This window comes from Sus scrofa, chromosome 1, assembly GCF_054392235.1.
Source record: "Sus scrofa isolate SSC_HxYL_T2T_F1_AM1 chromosome 1, Sscrofa_HxYL_maternal_Yorkshire_Landrace_v2.0, whole genome shotgun sequence".
NCBI lineage: Eukaryota > Metazoa > Chordata > Mammalia > Artiodactyla > Suidae > Sus > Sus scrofa.
Genome location: NC_139383.1, coordinates 29,400,501 through 29,428,475, shown reverse-complemented (window position 1 = coordinate 29,428,475; position 27,975 = coordinate 29,400,501). Strand labels below are relative to the sequence as shown.

General features: G+C 39.3%; 1 long non-coding RNA gene and 1 other non-coding gene across 3 annotated transcripts in view; both read left to right on the top strand.

Moving 5' to 3' along the window:
• Positions 1 to 10,359, top strand: part of LOC110260032 (uncharacterized) — a 64,494-nt gene extending 54,135 nt beyond the window's left edge. Inside the window, exons 2-4 of one of the 2 annotated variants that reach the window (XR_002342781.2) lie at positions 947 to 3,263; positions 5,732 to 5,875; positions 6,400 to 10,359. This is a non-coding gene — a long non-coding RNA (uncharacterized LOC110260032). Of the gene's footprint in view, positions 1 to 946; positions 3,264 to 4,427; positions 4,626 to 5,731; positions 5,876 to 6,399 lie in introns of those variants that run through there. The other variant, XR_014839564.1, reaches the window with a different exon arrangement.
• A 9,522-nt stretch (positions 10,360 to 19,881) lies between these two features.
• On the top strand, positions 19,882 to 19,987 carry LOC146406001 (U6 spliceosomal RNA). The gene has a single exon (XR_014833900.1). It is a non-coding gene; the product is annotated as a U6 spliceosomal RNA (small nuclear RNA).
• Positions 19,988 to 27,975: the final 7,988 nt, after the last annotated feature.

Sequence of the window (27,975 nt, the reverse complement as noted above, 5' to 3'; positions counted from 1 at the left end):
TGCAGCTTCAACCTATGCCATAGTTGTGGCAATGCTTGTTCCTTAACCTACTGTGCTGAACCCGGGATCAAACCCAAGCCTCAACAGTGAGTGACTGAGCTGCTGAAGAGACATTGCTGGATCCTTAACCCACAGCAACACAATGGGAACTCCTGGTAGGGGTTTTAGCATCTGTAAAGCAACTCAGGAAGTTTGTGTTAGAGTCAGATACTATTGTCTAGGAGAGGAGCTATAGCAGAGGATGTGGGGGATTGGTCTGTCCCAGGAAAGCCCAATAGGGTCCTGCTCCATTATACTTGAACCATCTAATTCAGAAGATCCAGTGGTGCCTGAAATGCCATTGACAGATAGGGAGGCATTTTAAAGCCTCTTTCAGGTTCTTAAAGGTAGATCACGGTACCAATCCTTCAGATTTTGGAATAAAGCCTTCCCATCCTCTGTGGATAAGAAATCTTCTTTTAAGAAATAGCTCTTGGAGTTCCCATCATGGCTCAGTGGTTAACAAACCCGACTGGTATCCGTGAGGACTCAGGTTTGATCCCTGGCCTCACTCGTTGGGTTAAGGATCTGGCAATGCTGTGGCTGTGGCATAGGCCGTGGATACAGCCCTAAAAAGGCAAAAAAAAAAAAAAAAGAAAAAAGAAAAAAAGATATAGCTCTTGTTTTGCTACAAAGTCTTAGTAGAAATTGAATGTTTGGCCATGGGTCACTAAGGTACTATGTGACCTGAGCTGCTTATTGGTAGGTATTGTCTGACCCACTGAGCCATGGAGCTGGGTATGCACGGAAATCCTTCATTCTCAAATGGGAGTGGTATAGATGAAACTGGGCTTGAGGAGAACTTGAAGGCACATGTGTTTTGCATGAGCAAGTGGCCAATATATCCACCATCCCTATACCTGATACATTGTCTTCTCTCTCTTTACCTGTACTTGTGGTCTTTTAGGGAGTTCTTGGTGACCAAGTGATGGAGGAAGAGAACACTCAGGCCTAATCTGCACGTGGTTCTGCACTACAGGCAGACACTACTCAAAAGGGCACAGCTAAGATCAAAATGGACAGAGGATGCACAAAATCCCCACTCTGAGGTGGTGTTGAAGAACAAGGGTGAAGGGAAACCCTCTACATACACAGAATTTTGAGCACTGCACCTGGTTGTCCATTTTGCTTGGAAGGAGAGATATATAGAAGTACAAGTCTATACTGATTCATGGGTCATGGCTAACACTTGGCTGGAAAGTCAGGAGATTTGAAAGGAATGTGATTGAAAAATCGGTGACAAAGAGATCTGGAAGGAAAGGTTGACAGATCTCTTCAAATGGGTATGGCATGTGTAGGTATTTATGTTCTATGAAAATGCTCTCCAAAGAGTGAACTCAACAGAGGAGTATTTGAATAATCAAGTGGAAAGGATAAGCCTTTCTGTGGACATGAGTCAGCCTGGTTCTCCAGCAATTACTGTCATTTCCCAAGTGGCTCGTGAATAAATTGGCCACGGAGGCCAAGATGAAAGTTACGCAGGGGCACGGCAACATAGATGTCTACTTCCCAGGGCCCACCTGGCTATGGCCACTGCAGAGAGCCCAGTCTGCTAGCAGCAGAGGTCAACGGTGAATACCTGACACAGCACCATTCCCAGCTACTGACTAGCCACCTATTGGCAGGGTGATTATTACATTAAATCACTTCTCTCGTTGAAGGAGCAGTGCTTTGTTCTTATTGGAATAGACATTGACTTTGGATACACACTTGCTTTCCCTGCCCACAATGCTTCGCCAAAACCACTACGAAAACCATACACAGAATGATTTATGCACTATCACGATATTTCACACAGCATCACTTCTGATCAAGAAACTTACTTCCAAGCAAATGAAGTGCAGCAATTGCTTCATATTGTTCACAGGTCTTATCATGTTCATCATCACCCCAAAGTAGGTGGCTTGACAGAATGATGGAATAACGTTTTGAAGACTCAGTTATGGTAAGTTGTCCAAGATATAAATTATGCTCTAAATCATCATCCAGTATATATTTTTTTTCTTCCACAGCTGGGATTCATGGGTCTGGGAACAAGGTGGGGTTATGGGAAAGGTTTCTCTAACTGTTATCCCTGGTAATTCACTAAATTTTGTCTCTAGTCCCTATGACATTAGGTTCTACTGGCCTGGAGGTCTTAGTTCCAAAGGGAAGAGTGTGTCCACCAGGGCACCCACTGATGACTCTGTTGAACTGGAGTGCCCCCTTTAACTCATGCCATTGAATCAACAGGCAAAGAAGGGAGTGATTGAACCTGATTGGCTTCTACACAAAGAGGTAAGGGAGAGTGTCTACAAGGTTAAAGCTATTCTAGGTTGCCTCTTAGTATTTCCATGTCCTGTGATTAGGCTACATCAACTCAATTGGCAGGACTCTTAATGGCCCAGACCTTTCGGAATGAAAATCTGGTTCACCCCACCGGGTAAGGATCTACATCTAGCCAAAGTGTTTGCTAAAGACAAAGGGAATATGCAATGGATATTTGGAAGGAAGTGGTTATAAATACCAGCTATGACCCCATGACTAGTTGTAGATGTAAGCACCATGCAATTATAACTATTTCTTCCTTATTATGATATGATCATGCATATGTATGTGTGTATAGTTATACATAATTTACATACATATATGCATGTAAATATATATATTTAACCAATTATTTTTGCATTTATCCTCTTTCTCAGGCCTTTTTCTAGCATTAGATGTGTTAATAGTAGTTGACTTAATATCTCAGAATATAAATCATGGGATCGCCAAGGAGGAGTGTAAATTAGCAAGAAGTCCACTAGAACTGAACATCACCTGAAGTCATAAAATGAACTTTGGATCCTCTTCTGAGGAAAAATTAATGTGTTTGGCTTGTACTTGGGATAGAAGCATCATGTTATGTGGGGACATGACAGTGTTATTACTTTTGTTTGGAGACTAAGTATGACTTAAAGAAATGTGTTCGAGTGCCCAAGTTGTCAAGAGTAGCTCTGTAATGAGTAAACTTGAGGAAGTGGAACTCTAGTTCCCAGAATTTCTCTACTGTGTGTTTCCAGTTAGTGGGCAGAGAGACATTCTTGTGCAAAATTTAGAGGGGGAGTGGTTGCAGCCACTGTATAGCTCACACATGTTATCTTTTTCCTGCTGTCTTCCCTCCTTTGTGAGGCAGCAGCTGGGCCTGTAACTGCTTTGCCTCCCCCTGGATTCTCCTCCAGCTCCTCCAACTCCTGGGCCAGGTATGTGTATTTAGCTCTTTGATAAAGGGCCTTGCTTCTACAGGACCTCCATGCAATCAAGGTCAGAGGCATTAAGAACTGATAAGAGTTTCAATCTGTCCTTATGAGCTAGAGCTTTTGCCTCTGGATTCCAGCTTGTCCTAGAATAGGCTTTTCCCCATTTTACCTTCCTTTCCCAACAGTATTTCCTTGAACTTCAGCTCTAGCATCAAATATGAAGACAACAACATTATAGACATGAATTATCCACACCCGACAATTACATAAGGCAAATCCCCACAACTATATTATATGTGTGGATATAGATATGGATATATACATATAATCTATATCTCTATCTCTCCTAATGCTTCTGTTTCTGTAATTAAACCATTGCTAATACAGTATTTTGGTTGAATTTTAAAAGGTTACATTCTTTTTTTTAAAAAAAAGCCTAAATTTTATTAAAGTATAATAGGCTTACAATGAAATGCACATATTTAGATTGTATAATTTTGTAAGTTTTGATCCATGCACACATCCATGAAACCATCAAGATAATCAAGTCAGTACAAATACTCATTAGGCTCAAAAATGTATTTCTTCCTCTTTCTAGTCCCCCCACCACTGCCTCTCCTCCCTCACCTCTCTGGGCAAGCACTGATATGCTTTCTCATATTTTAAATATTTTAAAATATGTTTTCTCATATTTTAAATGAGTATGTATTTTCTAAAGTTTTATATATTATGTGATCTCTTTCATCTGTCTTCTTTCACTCAACATAATTATTTTGAGATTTATCTCTGTTGTTATGTGTTCATTCCAAAATAGTTGAATCTAAAAGTCAAATTCTTTTTTTGGGGGGGGGCGGTCAGCATGCCCGAAGTGTGTCGAAGTTCCTGGACCAGGAACTAAACCCATGCCACAAGAGTGACCCAAACCACTGCACTGACAATGCCATATCCTTAACCCTCTGTGCGACAACAGAATTCCGGAAAGGTTAAATTCTGAATGAACAGCCTTTTGTTTAAGTGTAGGTCAATCACGAGCCTTTAGATGCAGTGTGACTGGGCATAATTCAGAGAAAGAAGAGTCCGGGCAGTCAGATGTGATACGTTGGGAGTACTTCCTGAGGGCAGGAGAATCTAGAGATAGCAACATTACATCAGCCTCACTGTTACGTGGAGGAGCATAAGCGTCTTTGGAAAGGGCTTTGAAAGGCTGGCCTCTGCATAAAACAGAAATCTTGGCTAGTGGAGCAGGGCTGGACCGCGCCTTCTCCAAATGTCGTGCAGGAGACTAGAGGGAATCGACATTACCTATTGAATTTTGAGAGCAGCTTCTTCTGAGAGAAACATGGAATGGTATCAGTCTGAATAAAGGTGAGTCATTCTTGTTCTTACCTTGTTTCAGCACCCTCAATGTATGAATTCAGCAGCTCCAGGGTGGTCCCTTTCACCTAGTTTTGCTCTAGCCCAGTCTTCTCTCACATTGCTCAGATAAGCCAGGAGTGACAGATTGCTCCACAGGGTCCCTTAAAGCCTCCAAATATGAGTCATGGAAAGCAACATAGTGTGGTGAGCGTTTGACTGAAAAGCAAGGGATCTGGATTTTTAACCCAGATCTGGCACTTATTAGGTAAGGGGCTATGAATAAATCAAATTCTCTCTGAGTCTCTTTTCCTCAACTGTAAACTGAAGTTGGGCTATGTGGTCTTGAAAATCTCTTTATTCTATGCATCTAAGAGTGGGATAATAAAGGCCTGGAGGATAAACATTCTATCATGCCTAGAAAGATGTAGACAACCTGAATCACATCCCCAGGAGTCAGGAATTTCCACTGAAGGGCAGTGCGTTCACCATCTGGCTTGCCTCTATGGCATTGCCGGTTCAATCCCCATCCTGGCCCAGTGGGTTAAGGATCTGGTGGCATTGCTGCAGCTGTGGCATAGGTCACAGCTGTGGCTCAGATTAGATCCATGGCCTGGAAACTATCATATTCTACAGGTGTGGCAAAAAAATAGAAAAGAAACAAACAAAAAAAACCCATGCGTAATGGTGGGCATTACAGGATAGCCAGCCATCCACCCATCTGTCCACCCATTCATCCACTCTCCATCCATTCCTCTATTCATCCATCCAATAAATATTTAGTCAACACCAATATGTACGAGACATTGTGCTTGGCGGTGTAGGCAAGAAGATGAACATGATCTAACTCCTTTCCTCAAGATGCGCACAGTTCACTGAGAGAAAAACCATCTAATTACAGCATATGATCCTTTCAATAATAAATATATTAAGAACAGAGAGGGTGTTTTGGTAACATTTTGATTTTCAGAATCTTATGCAGAGTAAGAGGGGAATACTTTGCTGTTGTTGAACTCTGTGAATATGAGTACTTTTAGGGCAAAAGGTATTTCAGAAAGTACTACATGGAGAGGTAGGAGGGAGGGATTAAATGTTAATCTCAACCTTTGTCCCTTTAGGAAATTCATGGTCACCGTTTTTCCTCAGCATGTCGTACTCCCAGTTATATAGTTCTTATATGTACGAACCACCCAGCAAGCCTTTGAAAAGAGAAAGAGGAAAGAGAAGAAAATTCTAATTCAACTCTCCATATAGCTAAACAAGTAACCATCCATTTCCGTACCAGAAGAGGCCCAAACTGGGAATCCACGAACTTTCTAAGCAAAGGATACAATCTCTAGAATTGTCTCACTTTAATTAATCCAATATTATTAACTTACTCTCCTAAATGTAAATGTGATGATTTTATACCTGAGGTTCATCCTAAGTGTACATTTTTGAGCTGAAATGTTTATTATTACCATCTAAATTCTCCAGAGAGGGCTTTACATCAATATATTTTGGTTTTCAAAAAAAAAAAAAGATTCTCATTTATTCTTTTCAACACTATCAGCATCAGACAGTTTTAGGTGAATTGATTAAAAGAGAAGAGACAGCTTATACCAAATGAGAAACTTTTTTTTTCTTTTTTAGAAAATTTTATTGGCGTATAATATTTTATTAGCTTCAGGTCCAAATAAGAAACTCTGACCACCCCTTTTATATTGTGTTCTTAACTTACACAGTTGAAGGTAGTAGAAAGTAAAAAACATATGCCTATTTTAATGGTTTAACCTTAAATGTTTAGCTATCCAACAGACCTAGGTGAAGTCTTCGGCTCTCTGATTTCCCCGAAGCCAGTGCGCTGGGTCATGGGGCTGGCTGACCTCCCAGCACCACCTACCTCCTCTCTATGAGATGCCATCAGATCCCACCCAAAGGAGCCAGTCGTCCCTGTGAAACAATAAGCAATTCTTACGAGATACAAGTGGACCTCTGTTACTGTGGCACAGGAAGGCTCGATAAGATCTTCCAGCCACAGCATTCTTTTGTGTCAGCAGACGCAAGTGGGATGTTCCTTCTGCAGCTCTTACGGAGCAAGAGGAAGCAGGCTTTGAAACACAATGTTCATTGAAATCGGCTTTCATCTAAGGAATCCCATGGTGGCTCCTGGTCCACGCGATGTGCATTCTGTCTGCAGCTGGGCTCTCCTGATGCATTTCCGTTGTTTGTTCTAGGGGGAAGGCAGCACCTTTATGAGACTCACTCTTACTAGGTAAAGGGCATCACATTGTGCTAGGCAGAGCATTCTGTGTCAGGATGTCTCCAGTGAGTCTGGAGCCTAGAAGGAACATTTAAAAAAAAAAAAAAAAAAAAACAATCCTCAGCCATCCTGGCTCACGGATGAAGCACTAGCTCTGTCAGGAGAGGAACATGAAGCCGCCCAGATGACTCTTGGGCAGTACATGCATGCTTGGTGATTTTAGGAGAAGGAAATGTTTGTTGCTTTAGCTATTACAGCAGGCACGATGCCACAGGCCATAAATAGTGGTAAGTAACTATGGTTTGAGTGCTGCAGGCCCAAAAGAACCTTCCCCAAAGCCAATTGGTCTCTATTATTCCAATTCTGGCTCTCAAAGGACAAAAAATGAAGAGGAGGAAGTGATCCACAGTGTCAAATCATAGGTAAGAAGTTTCTCCATTCTGCTGTCCTAGTGGAATAACAATTCATCTTCTTTTCAGAGAAAACTATTTTGGATTCAATAAAGAGTCTCTCTGATTAAGACAAGGTCTAAATCAATACCTGGAGAAACAAGCCAACACTGTTTAGTCCATTTTTATTTCTTCCTAGACACCTCATCCTATATATTGCTGCACTTCCTTCTCTGCTCCACTCCATCTGGACTTACCAACCCATAATGCTAAGGTAGTTGAACAATTAATTCGCAAAATGGGTAGAAGAGTGAACACAAACCTTTTTATTTCATGGCATTTGAACTCTGCATATATTTTTTTTTCCTTTGGCTCTCAAAATAATCTGGCAAAATTCGGTGGGCATTGTCTATTTCAGCAGTGGTAGGAATCCGCAGGGAAAGAGAACATGGTTAGAGACCTTGGATCTCATAAAGAACTGGCAAGTAGTACATGAAGGAGAACTCATGTGTGGGGTTCCTGGCTAAGGTCCCGTTGATCAGGTTGCGTCCCCTAGACATGTGAACAAGTGATCAGTCTCCAATCTAACCTTCAGGGCTGACTTTCATCACCACCAAGGGCTAAAGTTGTACAAGTGTCTGTGTGTTTATGGGAAGGTAGATGTGACAGATATACAAGGAGATACTGATACTGGAAACCTTGAAAAACCTGGAGGTTATTTCTTGGAATCCACTGTACTCATTCTAATCTAAAAAGAACAGACAGAGGTCAATTTCGTAAGTGACGCAGGACATGAGAAAATGACAACCCAGGCAGTTAAACTTTCCCAAGAGGGAAGTAATAAAAAGAGTCCCAAGAAATCAAAATTTTAGCTCAACCCCATGAAGAGGACCCAAAACTGCTCTCTAATGGCTTATTTTTAGCTGAGCTAACCATAGAACTTTTGAATATTTGGAAATTTTGTGGAGTCTTCTCTGGGATGTTCTTGGGAAAGGATTTGCCCAGACATAGGTACAGCAAAAATTTCTGGTGACATTATCCCCACATCTTGACTCGAAGAGCTTATTCCCGATAGTAATACAGCATAATGATTCAACCTATATACATCATGAAATGATAATCATAATGCATTTAATGAACATCCATCATCTCACATAGACACAAAATTATCAAAATGGAAAAATCTGTTTCTTCCTTGTAATGAGAACTATTAGCTTTTACTCTTTCAACAACTTTCATATATAACACACAACAGTGGTCATTATATTTATCATGTTATGCATTATATCCCTAGTACTTATTTATCTCGTAACTGGAAGTTTTTATCTTTTGACTACCTTCACCCAATTTCCCTGACCCCTACCCTCTGCCTGTAATAGCCACAAACCTTTTTTTTTTTTTTTCTGTGAGTTTGTTTGTCTTTTGGTTGGTTGGTTGGAATGTAATTGATCTTCAACACTGTCTTTGTTCCTGGTACGGTACACAACATAGTGATTCATCAGTCCATTTTAATTTAGGCAAAAAATATATACTGAATGCTTGCTGTGTGCCAGGAATCTATAACTTGCAACCAATAAAAAGATACATCTCTGCCCTCAAGAACATCACAGCAATTATATAAATAGATGATTTGGGTATAATATAGTATATGCTGGTTAGTGTGATATATCTTTGGGTTAGCATTGGCCCCAACCAGGACCCTAACTTGCCTAATGAAGGAATAGGAAATTCTTCTAAAGGAGGTAATGCCTGAGATGATACGTAAGGCCTGAAAAGTAATTACTGAGATAAAGAGGATAGGGAAGGAGATTCTAAACAGAAGGACTAATATGAGAAAAGTAAGGGGGACTGAAACACAAAGCACATTTGAAAAACTATAAATAACTCGATATTTCTGAAATGTTGACAGTAAGGCAGAAATGGGGCAGGGTACATCTGTAGGGATAAGGCACGAAGATTATTCTAAGATTCTAAAGCTTCTGTTAGGATATAGATAAATAAACCAGAGGAGGATTTAGTTCTTAGTAATTTCTATTCTAAGACTCCAGAAATTAGATTATGTGAGGCTAGGGATCAAAGGAACTGAAAAGGAGAGTTCCCTGGTGGCTCAGTGTGTTAAGGATCTAGGCATGCCCCCCCCCCCAAAAAAAGGCAAGACTGATGTTATCCTAGGATCAAAAGATTTACTTTAATTTAAAGTGATGAAAGGCAACTACAATTGAAGGCAGCGGTAAAACATTATTGACATTTTGGTCAGTTGGTTGTGGCCTCTCAGTGGAACTTTAAAGAGCATTTAGCAATGTGATTCATTTTTCGTTCTCCCTTAGAAACCAACAGGACATCTACAAAGGCCTGGGTCATGGCTGCAATTCTCTGCACCTAAGAATAAATGAGAAAGAAATAAGAACACAATAAAAGAAAGAGAAGTGGAGGATCAAACTCTGCAGGTTATGTGTAGCATATTTTTAGTGACCTCGAATTATGGGATTAAAAATGGAATGAAAAAGAGGTGATTTTGAAGGTAGATGATTGAATACAAGCTCTTGAACTTGCTCTATGGGAAGGTAACAAAAGCAGAGATGACATAAATTCATGTGTATTTAGAAAATCAGGAACAAGGAAGAATATTGAGACCATTCTTTGGGTGGGGAACTGATAGAAACTACTATTATTAAAATAATTAAAATAATAAGGCAAGAAAGACCTTCGTTAAAACAATAAATAGGAGGGTCCACAATCCCTGGGAGAGAAGGGGCTTGAGGGTCCCTCAGTGTCTCACCTCCCCTTCCATTCTTCCCAAACCTCATCTCTTAATCACTTTGCAAAGTCAAGAAGCAGACAGCTCTGGAGCAGCCAAGGCCAACTACATAATTTGTAGGGATCAGGACAAAACGAAAATGTAGAAGCGTTTAGACAAAAAGCAGAAGACAATGTGCTATCTGAGGTATTAGACACAAAGCTTTCTTTCCTTTCTTTCACAGCCTCTCCCTAGACTTGTCATGGTATTTTATTAATCTTGTAATGTAATGCCATTATAAATGAAGAAAATATAAACATTTAAATTCTTTTCGTTCATCTTTAAATTGTGTATGCCATCTGAAATACAAATATAAAAGCACTTAAATCCTGTGTAGAGTCATCAGTATTGCCTAATTTGTATTTTGTAGCTCATACATGATTATGTATTTTGTGGAAGAGTGAAAATGCAACAGGATACTAGCTCAACTATTTTAGTTCACTTCTCAGTACCCGCACGTTCTACTAACACGCTCTACCTTCAGCTATAGACCAGAAGGAGGACTAAAAGGAAAAGTACTAATGGATCACTTTATCTTTCTGTTTCCTTTCTGTCATGATTTCCAGCACACACGATCAGGTAAAAGGGAACTAAACATGAGTAAAAGGATATGATAGAGTTCCTTGGTTGTTCGTGTTTCTTAGGATGCCATTGTTTTCTGTCTACATTTGAGAGGAAAGCGTGTTCTCTCAGGGTTTTCAGACTGGCCCTCCCCGCTTTCTCAGTCATAGTCCTAACACACTTGCCTTGTATTTACTTTGAGGTCTCGGTGAATTTCCTGTGGTGTGCTCAGAAGTCATGATGAACACTCAATGCGAATGGGGCAAAAAGGAATCCCAGCAAACGTGCATATCTTGCTGGGATCATGCATAACTTGCTGAGAAGTATCCTATCTTCTCTGCTCGGGCACATGTTCCATTGTTCTGCTTGGTTTCATTTAAAGAACATGAGTTCAAGAATCAATTTAAGGAGTGACTCGGCAGAAACGAATCTGACTAGCATCCATGAGGATGCAGGTTCAATTCCTGGCCTCGCTCAGGAGGTTAAGGATCTGGCATTGCCATGAGCTGTGGTGTAGGTCCACAGACCACAGATGTGGCTCAGATCCTGCATTGCTGTGGCTGTGGTGTAGGCCGGCAGCTACAACTCCGATTCAAACCCTAGCCTGGGAACCTCCATATTCCATGGGTCTGGCCCTAAAAGGAAAAAAAAAAAAAAAGAATAAATTTAAGACTCTTAAAGTGGAAATAGCAGAGGATTAAACCACACTCAGGCCCTTTTGAGCATTTGTATGACTGCACACTTTGTATGCCCATGAAGCCAACCTTGGGGGCGTTGAATTAATCTTCCCAACTCTTTCTTAACTATGGCCTAGAGAAATGCCTTCTTCCCAGTAATTGTTTCTGATTTTGACTGCAGAGCTATTTCAGAAAATCTTTTGGGATCAGCAAAGGCTCCTTCAATTTATAACCCTACCTCATAGAAACAAGGCAGCAACACTAACAGCAGTGCAATTTATAACTCAACCTTATAGAAACTAGGCGGTAAGATTAACCAATTGCATGGAAACACACATGGAGAAATAATTTAGTTACCCGAGCTAAAGACTTTTTTTTATCCAATTAGAGATGAAGATTGAAATGATTTATATCAATTTCTTAATGACTACTACCAGTTTTAATGTGACTCACTCAAGTTTCTACAACAATGAGCCATGTAGCCAGTCCATATTTTCCATTTTGGACAGGGATGTCCCAACCCATAGGGCTCCCTCATCAACCAGGAAACAAGACATAAGGAACACAGCACTAGGAAATAAGCTAAATGTTACCCTTGGATTCTTCAATATGGGGTATAAGACACTAGGACATGGCAAAGCTTCTCCTGGGAAATCATAGAGGAATGTACAGACTGCTTCTTTTGCTTCTTTGAGTTGCAACGGTACCATTTTGAAAAACACTGCCTTAGAATATGGCTCACTTTAAAAACATTTATTGGTGGTAATATCAATATATTATATGGCTTTTTTGAACATGTCAGCTAGCATGTGTGATTTTGTAGATGTGAAACTAGAATATCCTGGGGAGAAAGAGTTAACAATGAAGTACCCAGCATAAGTCCTGCTGGACGCATTTCCTTACCAGAAAAAAATAGGAAGGCACTCAGCCAGGGACTCATAAAAGACACTGCAGAGAATGTTGATTGGCTGCTTTTGCCTCTGCATCTGGAGAGTTATTTATAGCCAAATCTCAATAATCAGTGGTAAAAGAGAAAAAAAGAATAGATTATTGAAAACCGTGCATCTTTCACAAACTTTATTTTAAACCCTTGTTTTTAACTGTCACTTTTCTATCAGAATTTCCACCAGACTTATTAACAAAGAGTCAATTGACAATTTAGTGTATAATTTCTTTTTATGCTGTCTGCTGACCTGCAGGAATAAATGTCAAAGACTGGATCAGAGCATTGTTGGGTAGCCATAAACAGAGGATAACAAGCAATGAACTATTGCTATAAAAGAAAAAAAGACTTATTTGATTTGTCTCTATACAGCTATATCACACAACTATAGGAGCTCCCTAAGAACAAAACCGAGCATTGGACCTAATGTTTTGAGGAATGCTCATATCACTTAGCATATGTCTTTGAGATTCCAAGTCATACCTCACTATAGACATGTGATTCACTCCAAATAAGCAAAAATTGGCTAGAAAATAACCAATGATTCTAGAAGGGAAATTCCTGAAAGGTGTATTCTTTTCTTTTTTTGGTCATTTTAGGGCTGCACCGGAGACATATGGAGGTTCCCAGGCTAGGGGTCAAATCAGAGCTATAGCCACAGGCCTACACCACAGCGACAGCAATGCCAGATCGGAGCCCCACCTGTAACCTACACCACAGCTCATGGCAACACTGGATCCTTAACCCACTGACCGAGGCCATGGATGGAACCTGCGTCAGATTCATTTCCACTGAGCCAAGAGAGGAACTCCCTGAAAGGTGTATTTTAATTCAGCCTGTAAAGAACAGCTTCATGAAATGGATCGTGTTTTTGGACTTTATTTGATAAAAGTCTTCAGACCTTATTGGAGCGGCAGGAAATCTTGGGATGCAATCTTGCTTTAGTACTTAAATTAATTCATAGTGACTGAGGTTAAGAATATCACATTAGGAGTTCCCATCGTGGTTCAGCAGTTAATGAATCTGACAGGCATCCATGAGGACACAGATACGGTCCCTGCCCTCGCTCAGTGGGTTAAGGATCTGGCGTTGCTGTGAGCTGTGGTGTAGGACACAGATGCGGCTCGGATCCTGCCTTGCTGTGGCCATGGTGTAGACCAGAGCCACAGCTCTGATTTGACCCCTAGCCTGGGAACCTACATATGCTGCAGGTAAGGTCCTAAAACGCAAAAAAAAAAAAAAAAAAAAAAAAAAAACCCAGAATATCACATTGGAGTTTCCACCTGTCGCAGTGGGTTAAGAACCCAACTGCAGTGGCTTGGATTGCTAGGGAGGTGTGGGTCTAATCTTGGTCTAGTGCAGTGAGTTAAGGATCCGGTGTTGCTACAGCTGAGGCACAGGTCGCAACTGGGGCTCAGATTCAATTCCTGACCTAGGAAATTCCATATGCCACAGGGGAGGCCATGAAATGAAAAAACAAAAAAAAAAAAAAACAACAACAAAAAAAGAATATCACAAATATATCTGGTGCCTTAGGCCTAATGGGTTACACGTAGTCTCTACTGACAGAGTCAGGTACTATTCTCTGCCCTCTCGGTTGTGTTTTTTGTTTGTTTGTTTGTTTGTCTTTTTGCCTTTTCTAGGGCTGCTTCCCAGCGGCATATGGAGGTTCCCAGGCTAGGGGTCGAATCGGAGCTGTAGTCACCCGCCTACGCCAGAGCCACAGCAATGTGGGATCCGGGGCACGTCTGCAACCTACACCACAGCTCATGGAAATGCCGGATCCATAACCCACTGAGCAAGGCCAGGGATGGAACCCACAACCTCATGGTTCCTAGTCAGATTCGTTAACCACTGTGCCACGACGGGAACTACTCAGTTGCATCTTGAATCCAGAAAGTTACACACTCTACACATGATTCTAAGATGCAAGTCCATTGACTTTAAACTCCTTACCACCTTTCCAAAGACACTTTACACAGGGTATGGATGCTATATTCAATTTCTTTCCAGTTAGTATAGATTTATAATGTCAGTTGCTGAATTTTTTTTGCATGGTAACATTCATTGAGTGTCTATTATATCCCATGTCTTATGTTTTCAGAGAGGGTGAAATGTGGTAGATTGTTCGAGAAAAAAGAAAGAAGGTCAGGGGTGTCTAAAAAGAGTTGGTAGACTAAGAACACATGCTTGAGATGGCATGGGTGTTATTTTTACTGGCATGGGTTGATCGTTACTGAAAATATTTCCTCACTCTTGCATCTGAGAGTAGATCACCAACACGAAATGCCCAATTTTCCACCAGTAAAAAGTCAACTGTATTTCCCACTTCTCTTTCTCATTCTTTCTCATTTCCTACTCTTGTGCCAAGTCTGCTCAGAATAAAATAAATCTCTGATCTAGCCCACAGATAAATAATTGACATACCACTGATCGAAAGAAGTTAATCTAAGGAGTTCCCATTGTGGCTCAGTGGTTAACAAACCCAACTAGTATCCATGAGGATGGGAATTCGAACCCTGGCCTGATCATTGGGTTAGGGATCTGACATTGCTGGAGCTATGATGTAGGTCACAGACATGGCTTGTATCCCACATTGCTGTGGCTGTGGCATAGGCCAGCAGCTACAGCTCTGATTCAACCCCTAGCCTGGGAACTTCCATACGCCGCAGGTATGGCCCTAAAAAGACAAAAACAAAAGAAAAGAGAAAGAAAACAGTTAATCTCCAGTCTATCAATCCATAAACTAAACATTAGCCCCCAAACCATCATCAAATGGATGTCTCATCAATAAGACTCTTGTCAAAAGCCCAGGGTTAGTGTTTGTCAGGACTACACATCTAAATGGCACCATTATTCCTGGTATTATTTCTCTCATGATAAAAATCTTTTTAGAATTGAGAATGTTCTCTGGAATATTTTTTATTGAAATAAGGAAAATAGAAAAGACACATAAATTACAGTTGTCACAATTTTTGATGAGATAAATATTGACACATAATTTAGTAGCAGAAGAGTCTTTTGAGAAACTTTATTTTGACTTGAGAAAAGATAATAGAACAAGGGTAATAACTGATCACTGAATATAGAAGATATTCTAACTATTGTTGCCTCTCTGCACATGGGTAAAATTCCTCTAATTCTAGGCTTCTGCTGTAGAAAGTGAGCTGTAAAGTGGGCGAGTTCAGTACATTCTCCCACTCAGAAACTCTGTTAAAACAGACGCAGAGGGACTTGGGAGTGAAAGGCCTTATGTTCATAGAGTAAGCTTTCATTTTTGGTAATTTTACTTTTATTGGTGGCATGATCTCTTAAAAAAAAATAATGCATATTTACTTCAACTCCTTAAGTCCCGAAATTGTTTTTGTAAAAGATAGTGAATGTCTAAAATAATTGGATCAGTATCCAGATGGGTGACGGATTAAACTACAGAATAGATATATGGCTAGGGTTAGAGGGGGTTGAACCTGAATTATTAAAAACAAACAAATAAAAAATGTGAATATTGTACAGTTTTCAACGCTGCTTAGAGTGACGTTATCATACAAATGTGGAAATAACTTCTTAGTTTGTCCCCATCTCAACATCTAGTGTGAAGTGTTTTATTTTTTCATTTTTCATGACCTTAAATGATAACATTAAGTCACTTTTCATTGTGGCTGATGATATCTTATGAACACAGAGCTTAACAAAACAAGATCTTCGACTTTGCTTCACATTTCATTTCCTTTATATAACTTATTGTTTACAATGATGGAGAGCCTTTGGATAGTCCTTAGAATATAGAATTAATTTGCTGTTTGTACACATATATACTAAAGTGAGTGAACAACTGACCCTGTGGTTCTTAATAATAATTAAGTAGCCCTTTGAAAACAGTCTTTACCTCTTTCACTTCTGGAGTAAATGAAGCTTAGTTGAGATGACTTGGTTATTCAAAATTATTTGGCTCAGTTTTTTTCTTTCATTTTGACCATAAGTGTATATATAAGAACAAATTTCTTTCATCTATTCTCCCTTACACCAGAGATTACTTATGTTTAGGATAAAATTTTCAGTGGGGTGAGATAGTAGTTGAAAAGCTGTGTTCAATAGAACAAAAATAATTATTCGTTTGCTAGAATTTTGCCATCTACTGACTGAAAAAGCATTTTCTGGATTTTGATGTGTATTTTCCACTCTCAGGAAAAAAAAATATGGAAAAGTAACATTCACGTGGGAAAAGACAAACATCTACTCATTATTTCCACACAGAAGGTTTGATAAGGAAAATGTACTCATTTTCTCAACAATAATCAAGGAAACAGAGATAAATCCTAATTGAGAACATATCTATGAATTTGAAACTATGGAGAATTACTTCCTGTGTAGAAGTCAGCTGCATGCTTACAATTGCTAAACTATGCTCCTACCTGGAGTCCAACCAAGGTCAGAAATCTTGAATTTGATTCCTCACTTAATGAAAATTCTGACGTATTTTTGTATGTGGAGGTCAATCTACATGCAAACCTATCAGTTTTTTTTAGCAAAATCAGTGTTCTTGCCGATTTCTTGTCAATTACCTATTAGGAAGGAGCATAACTGGAGGAATTCTTCACTTAGAGCACAACCCACCTAACTCCACTTTCTCCTTCTTTAGGTCAAATGAATGAGTCCCTTTGGAAATCAAAATAGACAACTACCACCACTATAATAAAACTTAACAAGACATGTGAATGCATAACAAAAATACATTTACATTTCAATATAAGTTATTTTTAAGACTTTCTCCTATATCTACTCTCTTATGGTTTGTCCCCCAGTCTCAAGGTCAAATACTAGCAAGTGTGGATGTCAAGCTATTTAAAACTAAGTTTATTTAAGTTATATTGATGAGAATATAAATTGGCGAATAGTTTTTGAAGGGCAACTTGTTACTACCTATCAAAGTATTTCCTCTACTAGGAGATTTCCAGTTTCAGCTCTAATGTGTAAACACCTGGGAAGTGGTCACTCCCATTCTTACAAGATAAAGCTGAACAAACTGAAAATCAGTGACTTTCTGGACTCATCAGAGAACTGAGCTCACAAAACAACCTGGCATCCCCAAATCTAGAATCCAGAGAGGCACGTCTACTTACCAGAAGCAAGTGAAGCCACAATTGGTAGGAACACTTATAAAGCAATTTTGACACATTGCTAAGGCTGAGTGTGGTCCAGCCTGAAATGCAGAAAGTGCTGCGAGCTGCAGAGTTGGAGTTGAAATCTGCAAACTCTCTCTGAGGGGGAGCACTTAGTGGGGAGCCATCACTCAAGAGGGGAGTCAAAAAACAAGAAAACCAGAGAAATGCAAAGTTACTGGCACCTATTGCTACTTCAAACATTAAACACAGCCTGACTCCTAGCAAATTGACATAAAATCTCACTCTAGAGGCCAATATACCTCAATTCCTATTACCCAACAAAACATAATCTGGCTTTCAACACAAAACTATAAGACAAGCCAAATGCAGGAAAAAACACACTCTGTAGAGACAAAGCAAACATCAGAACCAGGCTCAGATATGACACAGATGTTGAAATGATTTGTCATGCAAGAAGAAATGGGTAATGGAAGTGGAGAGATGCAAACTCTAAGAATAAAGATTAAATGCTGGAGTTCCCGTCGTGGCGCAGTGGTTAACGAATCCGACTAGGAACCATGAGGTTGTGGGTTCGGTCCCTGCCCTTGCTCAGTGGGTTAACGGTCCGGCGTTGCCCTGAGCTGTGGTGTAGGTTGCAGACGCGGCTTGGATCCCGCGTTGCTGTGGCTCTGGCGCAGGCCAGTGGCTACAGCTCCAATTCGACCCCTAGCCTGGGAACCTCCATATGCCGCAGGAGCGGCCCAAAGAAATAGCAAAAAAGACAAAAAAAAAGAAAAAAAAAAAGATTAAATGCTGAAAACAAAACAAAACAAAAAAACACACACTGTGATACGAAATAAATAGTGACATTGAGATACTTATTAGTAGTATCTAACTGAGAAAAGAATTGATTGGCTTACTATTAGGTTAAAGAAACTTCCCAACTAAAATGCAAAGAAAGAAAAGAATGAGAAAAAAAAAAAAAAGAACATAACACGCAAGAACTATAGTGTAATTTTTAAAAACTTAAAATACATGTAATTTAAATACCAGAAGGTAAAGAAAAAAAGAATGGACCAGAAGAAATATTTGAAATAAGAATGGCATAGGATTTCCCAAAATTAATGATGATAGCAGGCCATAGATCCAAGAAACTTATAAAATACCAAGCAGGATAATACCAAAAAGATATACATCTTGAAAACTTGAGAACTTTCTGTACTACCTTCACATTTTTTATTAAAAAAAACGAACTAGTCCAAAATAAAAAGTTTATTTTTTAAAATGCAAAACATAAACAAAAAAAACCCCTCTTTTAAAAAACGCACTTCTAGTAATTTATCATAAACACATACAAGCAAAAATATGCCGTGCGAGATTTGACATTTAGGGTTTGTAATTTCAAAAATGACACCACAGTGGATGTCTATCAGAACAAGTTTTATTAAATAAATCACATAATATTAATAAGACAGATGATTATGCAGTCATTAACAAAAAGAAAAGGGGAGTTCCCATCATGGCACAGCAGAAATGAACCCGACTAGGGATCATGAGGTTTTGGGTTCAATCCCTGGCCTCGCTTAGTGGGTTAAGGATCCAGCGTTGCCGTGAGCTGTGGTGTAGTCACAGACGAGGTTCAATCTGGCGTGGCTATGGCTGTGTTGTAGGCCAGTGGCTACAGCTCCAGTTGGACCTCTAGCCTGGGAACCGCAAGTTCGGTCCAACAAAAAGACCAAAAAAAAAAAAAAAAAGAAAATGTAGTCGACCTATATTCACTGCTTTAGAAAGAATTCCAAGGCATAGTAAGTGCAAAGGCAAGGTGAAGAGCAAAATGCATTGTAAGATCCCATTTGAGTGCATTTAAATTTAAATATTTAACAAGGCTTATCACAAAAAAACATCGGTGGCATGTCCCACTCTCTCCCTGTCTCTTACTGTGTCCTTGAGACACAACTATTTCCAACGTTTTTACTAGCTTTTTAAAAAATATTTCCCTACATTTTTAAAGAGTGACATATTTATGCTTCTCTTTCTGGATTTTTCAATTTTAGATTTTCATACTATGGATGATGAAAATTGAACTTTCTAATCCTATCCCACTCTTCCTGAATATTTTATTTCCTTCATTTTCTCAGTAAATTGAGGGAATGTAACAATTGTTCATAAAATTAAGATTCAATGGTTATATAACATTATGAGCATTTAATTCTTCTTAAACAGACTTTTGGACTTCAGCTTGATAATCCCCTCTGTTTTTGACTGACCTTGGGGTTTTGGGGTTCAATATATACTTCTATGCTTCTACTACCACCAGCTTAGGTTTTAGCTTAAGCTTTAGGACCCCTTACTGTTTGCACAGTCACCTTCTGGTTTGCTAAGTTAGCAATGACTCAACCACCTGCTTTCAACTTCCAAATTTTATTCCTATTCTATTCTCTTCTCTTCTCTGAAGAGATCAGAACGTGAAGATCCACGTTTCATGAGGACAAAAGTTTATGAAATTTTGAGTACCCTCTTGAAGAAAATGAAAACAAATTTAAGAATACGAAATTTAGTGTTCTCTTTGGCAGCACATATACTAAAATTGAAAGATACAGAGAAGATTAGCATGGCCCCTGCACAAGGATGATAGGCAAACCCACGAAGCCGTCCATATTTTGCGGAGAACAATGGATGCGCCCCCAGAACCATGGGGCAGAGCAACGAAAAAAAAAAAAAATACAAAATTTAATGCAAAAGCAAATACTTACTTTGAATAAGAAAATAAATTATAAAATAACTTTAAAAGACTTAAAAATTGCCACAAAAATTTTAAAAATAATGGCCTGACGTGACTATATAAAGACATCGCTTTCTTTGGAGAAAATGGGAAAGATGGGAAAGTATTTCAATCTTTTCTCTAGCTTAGGTAAGGCTTTTTTTTTTTTTTTTTTTTTTTTTTTTTTGCTTTTTAGGGCCGCACTTCCAGCATATGGAGGTTCCTAGGCCAGGGATCTAATCGTAGCTGCAGCTGTCGGCCTACACCACAGCCACAGCCACGCCAGATCCAAGCGATGTCTGTGACCTATACCACAGGTCAGGGCAACACCGGATCCTTAACCCGCTGAGCAAGGCCAAGGATCAAACCTGCAACCTCATAGTTCCTAGACAGATTTGTTTCTACTGCTCCACTAGGGGAACTTCGCCAAGTCTTTTTTAAAATGAGATTTGGGATGTGACTTAACACACAGATATAGTTGACCTTTTATACTAGAGGTATGAAAACATTGAGCTGGTTCTACAGACACAAGGAATCCTATAAATCCTGGTTTGTAAAACTCTCATCAAAAAGGAAAAAAAATATGATCTGAGACACCAAATTATTTACTTATTATTTATATGATATTTGGAACAATTTTCCAAAACACTTGTTTCCGTTGTATATTTTAACTCTTACCTCTCCTGCTCTACTTGGATGCACTGATGCCAGGTGCCATAGGAATGCATCAGACCACAACACATCTCCTACCCTAAGTATTCGCATTGTGATACCGAGTGTGTAAACTGGGTAGCAGGTGTATTTCTGGAACCATGACCCACAATAAAATGGCTTGTAATAACATACTTATATACAGAAGTGATTGCACACGGCATAAATATATCTTTCTAAAACAAAATTCAGTGTGTAACCAAATGAACTTCCTTAGCCAGATCTCAAAAATGACCATAGTCACCAGCCCATCCAGCCCATCCAAGTCACACTGTGTTGAAGGAGAAATCAGAGTAGAAATACACAGCAATTCCAATTAATGACACGAAAACAAAACACTTAGCTTTGCAAATCTTACAAAAATACATCACGATGTGAATACATTGCAAGAGTACCTCCCAGAGCCTGGGAAGTCATCCATGCCAGCAAAGAGGGGCCCGGAATCTTATGCTTCATTAGCTTCATAGTAAATTGACCTGTGCTCTTCGTCTTTTGGGTTTACGCCTTTAAAATGTCCTTTATTTTGCTATTTTAAGTAAGCTGCCATAAACAGTCATGTACAAGATTTTGCGTGAACTTAAATTTTTATTTCTCTGGGATAAATGCCCAAGAGTGCAACTGCTAAGTCATATGGTAAGCACATGTTTAATTTCAGAGGGAATGGCCATAATCTTTTCCAGAGCAGCCATGACATTTTGCATTCCCATCAATGATGAGTGAATGGTCAAGCTTCTCCACATCCTCACCAGCATTTGGTATTATTACCATTTTTAATTTTAGCCATTCTGTTAAATATGTATTATCTCATTATGTTTTTAATTTGTATTTCCCTCCTGACTAATGATGTTGAACATCTTTTCATATATTCATTTGCCATCTGTATATCTTCTTCAGTGTAATGTCTGTTCATGTCTTTTGCCCATATTCTAATTATATTGTTGGCTTTTTAATACTGTTGAGTTTTGAGAATTCTTCATGTATTTTAGATACAAGTCCTTTGATGATTATATAGTTTGCAAATATTTTCTATAAGTCTGTAGTTTGTCTTTTTATTCTCTTCTTAGAGCCTTTAATAGATAAATTTTTTGTTGTTGTTCTTTTGGAAACAACCCAATATCCTTCATTGGAAGAATAAATAAACAGTGGTACATATATGCCATGAATGCTACTCAGCATTAAAAAGAAATGAAGTCTCCGTTGTGGCTCAGCAGGTTAAGAACCCAACTGGTATCCATGAGGGGTGGGTTCAATCCCTGGCCTCACTCAGTGGGTTAAGGATCTGGCATTGCTTCAAGCTGCAGTGTAGTTTACAGATGTGTTTCATATCTGGCATTGCTGTGGCTGTGGTGTAGGCTGGCAGCTGCAGCTCCAATTAGCCTGGGAACTTCCATATACCACAGGTGAGGCCCTAAAAAGGTGTGGGGGGGCAGTGACTATTTATACATGTAAAAACTGGAATGGATCTCAAGAGAATTATGCTGCGTGAAAAAGCCAATCTCAAAAAGTTACAGACTATATAATTTCATTTATAATGACTTTTTTTTTCCTTTTTACAGCCACATCTGCAGCATATGGGATTTCCCAGGCTAGGTATTAAATCAGAGCTACAGCTGCAGGCCTACACCACAGTCACAGCAACACCAGATCCAAGCCACATCAGTGACCTATGCTGCAGCTTGTAGCAATGCTGGATCCTTAACCTACTGAGCGATGCCAGGATCAAATCCACATCCTAACTAAGTTCTTAATCCATTGAGCCACAATGCAAACTCCCTATAATGACATTCTTGGAATGACAAAATGATAAGAGTGGAGAATAGATCAATGGCTATCAGAGTTAGGGGGTAGGGAAGAGACTGTCACTAGAAGAGGGTAGCATGAGGAATCCTTGTAATGAAAATTTTCTGATCTTCAGATAGTCACACAAATCTATACAGATGACAAAATTGCCGAGAGCAAACTATACACACATGAATGAGTGCATCTGAAATTGGTGAACATGAAAACAATCAATGGACTATGTCAATGTCAATTTCAGTTATGTAAGATATTATCGTAGAAAGAAACTGGGTGAGGAGCTTTCTGCTTATCTGTAAAACTTTTTATTTCTCCTTCAAATATGAATGAGAGCCTTGCTGGGTAAAATAATCTTGGTTGGAGGTTTTTTCCCTTCATCACTCCCTTCTGGCTTGCAGAGTTTCTGCTGAAAAATCTGCCGATAACCTTATCAGGGTTCCCTTGTATGTTATGTTTCTTTTCCCTAGCTGCTTTCAATATTTTCTCTGTCTTTAATTTTGGTCAGTTCAATTAACATGTGTCTCGGGGTGTTCCTCTTGGGTTTATTTTATATGGTACTCATTGTGCTTCCTGGATTTGAGTGAGTGTTCCTTTCCCATGTTAGGGAAATTTTTGGCTATTATCTCTTTGAGTATTTTTTTCTGTCCCTTTCTCTCTCTCTTCTCCTTTTGGTACCCCTATAATATTGGATGTTGGTGCATTTAACATTGCCCCAGTTCCCTTAGACTGTCTTCATTTCTTTTCAGTCTTTTTTCTCTTTCCTGTTCTGCATCAGTGATTTCCACTAGTCTGTCCTCCACCTCTCTTATTCATTCTTTTGCCTCCTGTATTGTATTCTGCTGTTGGCTGCTTTGATGAATTTTTTATTTATGCTATTGTATTTTGCCTCTCCACTTGCTAAAGTTTTCAATATTGTATTTCTTTGCTCAATGTTTGCTGTAAATTATCAATCTTTGCCTCCAGTTTATTTCTAATATCTTGAATCATCTTCAGCATCATCAGTCTAAAGTCTTTTTCCTGGAGGCTGATAATCTCCAGGTCACTTGGCTGTTTTTCTGGGTTTTATTCCCTTGCTCCCTTATCTGAGTTATGGTTCTCTGTCTTTTCATTTTTATAGGTTTTTGGTGTAGTCTCCTTTTATAGGTTTTTGGTGTAGTCTTCTTTGTAGCCTCTCTTATTTCTGATGTCTGCCCCCCTTGTGGCTGAAGTTGGTATGGGGGCTTGCTGTAGGCTTCCTGATGGGAGGGACTGGTGCCTGCCCACTGATAGGTGGAGCTAATTCTAATCCCTCTGGTGGGTGGGGCTGTGTTTCTGAGTGAGATTAGAGGCAGCTGTGTGCCTGGGGTCTTTAGGCAGCCTGTTTATTGATGGGCTTGGGGTTTCTCAGTGCTTGATGGGTGGGGCCAGAGTTTCCCAAAATGGCCACATCTAGAGGATCACAGGCTGATTCCTGAGAGATTTGCCTCCAATGTTCTTCCCCCACAATGAGCCACACTCACCCCCTGTTTTCCCAGGAGATCCTCCTAGAATTGCAGTTAGGTCTGACCCAGATTCCTATGGAGCCTCTGCTTTGCCCTGGGACCCAGTGCACATGAAATCCTGTGTACACCTTTCAAGAATGGGGTCTCCATTTCCCCCAGTCCTGTGGAGCTCCTGCTTACAAGCCCCACTGGCTTTCAATGCCAGATGCTATGGGAGTTCTTACTTCTAATGCCAGATTCCCAGGCATGGTGATCTGACATGGGGCTCAGAACTCTCACTCTTGTAGGTAAGTCTCTATGATACAGTTTCTTTCCAGTCTGTGGGCTTCCCACCCAGTGGGTATGAGGTTGCTTATATCACATAATTGCCCCTCCTACCTCTTGATGTGGCCTCCTCTTTGTCTTATGGAGTAGGATATCTTTTCAAAAGCTTCCAGTCCATTTGGTTGAAGGTTGTTCAGTATTTGGTTGTAATTTTATTGCTTTTATGAGAGAAGGTGAGCTCCAGTCCTTCTATTCGGCCATCTTTGGAGCTTTCTGTGTTATGTCTTACAAATGCAGTATTATTTCAAAATAAAGAGTTTTTTTTTTTTTTAAAAAAAAACTCCTTTGTTTTACAGCTGAGGAATTTCAGTAGAGAATACAGAGCAGGTATTTCCATGCTTAACTGAAACTCTGTGCAAAAAATAGTTTTTGTTTTGATTTGTTTTGGGTGTTTATGTAGCCACATCTACTACCTACACCACAGCTTCATGGTGTTCCTTAACCCACTGAGCAAAGCCAGGGATCAAACCTGCATTCTCATAAATGTTAATCAGATTTATTTCTGCTGAGCCACAGCAGAGACTGCCCAAAAATTTTTTGAAATTATACATTTACAGTCTGAAATATTCAGAAGACTAGACAAAGCATCCAAAGAACTTTTACTGCTACTTACATTGGGTGTAAAAAATCCATTCAAAAAAAATACTCATGACCAAGGAGGTAAAGGACCTATATGCCGAGAACTATAAAACTTTAATCAAAGAAATCAAAGAAGATGTAAAGAAATGGAAAGATATTCCATGTTCCTGGATTGGGAAAATCAATATTGTAAAAATGGCCATACTACCCAAAGCAATCTACAGATTCAATGCAATCCCTATCAAATTACCCAGGACATTTTTCACAGAACTAGAACAAACAATCCAAACATTTATATGGAACAACAAAAGACCCAGAATCACCAAAGCAATCCTGAGAAACAAAAACCAAGCAGGAGGCATAACTCTCCCAGACGTCAAGAAATACTACAAAGCCACAGTCGTCAAAACAGTGTGGTACTGGTATCAAAACAGACAGACAGACCAATGGAACAGAATAGAGAACCCAGAAATAAACCCTGACACCTATGGTCAATTAATCTTTGACAAGGGAGGCAAGAACATAAAATGGGAAAAAGAAAGTCTATTCAGCAAGCATTGCTGGGAAACCTGGACAGCTGCATGCAAAGCAATGAAACTAGAACACACCCTCACACCATGCACAAAAATAAACTCCAAATGGCTGAAAGACTTAAATATACGACAGGATACCATCAAACTCCTAGAAGAAAACATAGGCAAAACACTCTCTGACATCAACATCATGAATATTTTCTCAGGGCAGTCTCCCAAAGCAATAGAAACTAGAGCAAAAATAAACCCATGGGACCTCATCAAACTGAAAAGCTTTTGCACAGCAAAGGAAACCCAAAAGAAAACAAAAAGACAACTTACAGAATGGGAGAAAATAGTTTCAAATGATGCAACCGACAAGGGCTAATCTCTAGAATATATAAGCAACTTATACAACCCAACAGCAAAAAAGCCAATCAATCAATGGAAAAATGGGCAAAAGACCTGAATAGACATTTCTCCAAAGATATACAGAGGGCCAGCAAACACATGAAAAAATGCTCAACATCGCTGATTATAAGAGAAATGCAAATCAAAACTACCATGAGATACCACCTCACACCCGTCAGAATGGCCATCATTAATAAATCCACAAATAACAAGTGCTGGAGGGGTTGTGGAGAAAAGGGAACCCTCCTGCACTGCTGGTGGGAATGTAAACTGGTACAGCCACTATGGAGAACAGTTTGGAGATACCTTAGAAATCTATACATAGAACTTCCATATGACCCCGCAATCCCACTCTTGGGCATCTATCCGGACAAAACTCTACTTAAAAGAGACACGTGCACCCGCATGTTCATTGCAGCACTATTCACAATAGGCAGGACATGGAAACAACCCAAATGTCCAACGACAGATGATTGGATTCGGAAGAGGTGGTATATATACACAATGGAATACTACTCAGCCATAAAAAAGGATGACATAATGCCATTTGCAGCAACATGGATGAAACTAGAGAATCTCATACTGAGTGAAATGAGCCAGAAAGACAAAGACAAATACCATATGATATCACTTATAACTGGAATCTAATATCCAGCACAAATGAACATCTCCTCAGAAAAGAAAATCATGGACTTGGAGAAGAGACTTGTGGCTGCCTGATGGGAGGGGGAGGGAGTGGGAGGGATCGGGAGCTTGGGCTTATCAGACACAACTTAGAATAGATTTACAAGGAGATCCTGCTGAATAGCATTGAGAACTTTGTCTAGATACTCATGTTGCAACAGAAGAAAGGGTGGGGGAAAAAATGTAATTGTAATGTAGACATGTAAAGATAACCTGATCCCCTTGCTGTACAGTGGGAAAATAAAAAAATTATTAAAAAAAAAAAAAACCAAAAAAAAACTCATGAAAAGTAAAAAAGTTTATATAACAAACAAAACAAAGAACAAGATGGCATATTTAAATTCAATCGTATCAACAATAATGTTTATTATAAATAGTCTAAACACAACAATTAAAGAGCGGAGAATGTCATATTGGATAAAAACAAGATGCAAGCTGCCCAATAGAAATCTACTTTATAAAGAAACAAATAGGTTCAAAGTAAAAAGATGATTTGTTGGCAAGTTCTTCTACTTGAAAAGTAAGAAGAGGAATCCTCTTTTTATATTTAGTTGTCTAGAAATAAGAAAACCTGATTGTAGATGTTAGCCGGTGAGGGAGCCTTGAAATCACCTCTCCTATGCATCCATGGCAGAATTTTAGTTGTTACCTGTGCACCCAGTTTTAGATATTTGGTGTAAAGTAGCTAAATCATTTCAAATAACCAACTCAATTTTCAACCTTTCACCCAGGAAATAAAGAATCTCTCTGGATTTGAGAGTAACTTGAATTTCAGTGCTTATATCATTGGGAAATTTTTCCATTTGCTTTGATTCTTTCATACTGAGAAATGCAGGAGTTCCCATTGTGGCACAGCAGAAACGAATCCAACTAGGAACCATGAATCCGTGGGTTTGATCCCTGGCCTCGCTCAGTGGGTCAAGGATCTGGTGTTTCCATGAGCTGGAGTGTAGGTTGCAGACACAGCTAAGATCCTATGTTGCTGTGGCTGTGGCCTAGGCTGGCAGCTGTAGCTCCAATTGGACCCCTAACCTGGGAACTTCTATATGCTACAAGTACAGCCCTAAGAAGCCAAAAAAAAAAAAAAAAAAAAAAAAAAAGAAAGAAAGAAAACACAATGAGCCTATCTCAACCCCTCCATGTATTTTGACTGATTTTTGGTATTTACTCCTTCCCTTCCCAATATTTTTCTGTGCTGCAATGAAATCAATTTCAAAAGCTCTCAAATCTTTTTTTTAACTAAAGATTTTTGATCACTACTTTCTATAGTATTTTATGCTTCACCTCATTAAGTAATCACACTGCTCTATTGGTTATTATATTCCTATACAAAAAAAAACAAAAACAAAAAACGTGATGGGGGTTAGAGAGCCAGTGGTTAGAACAAACAC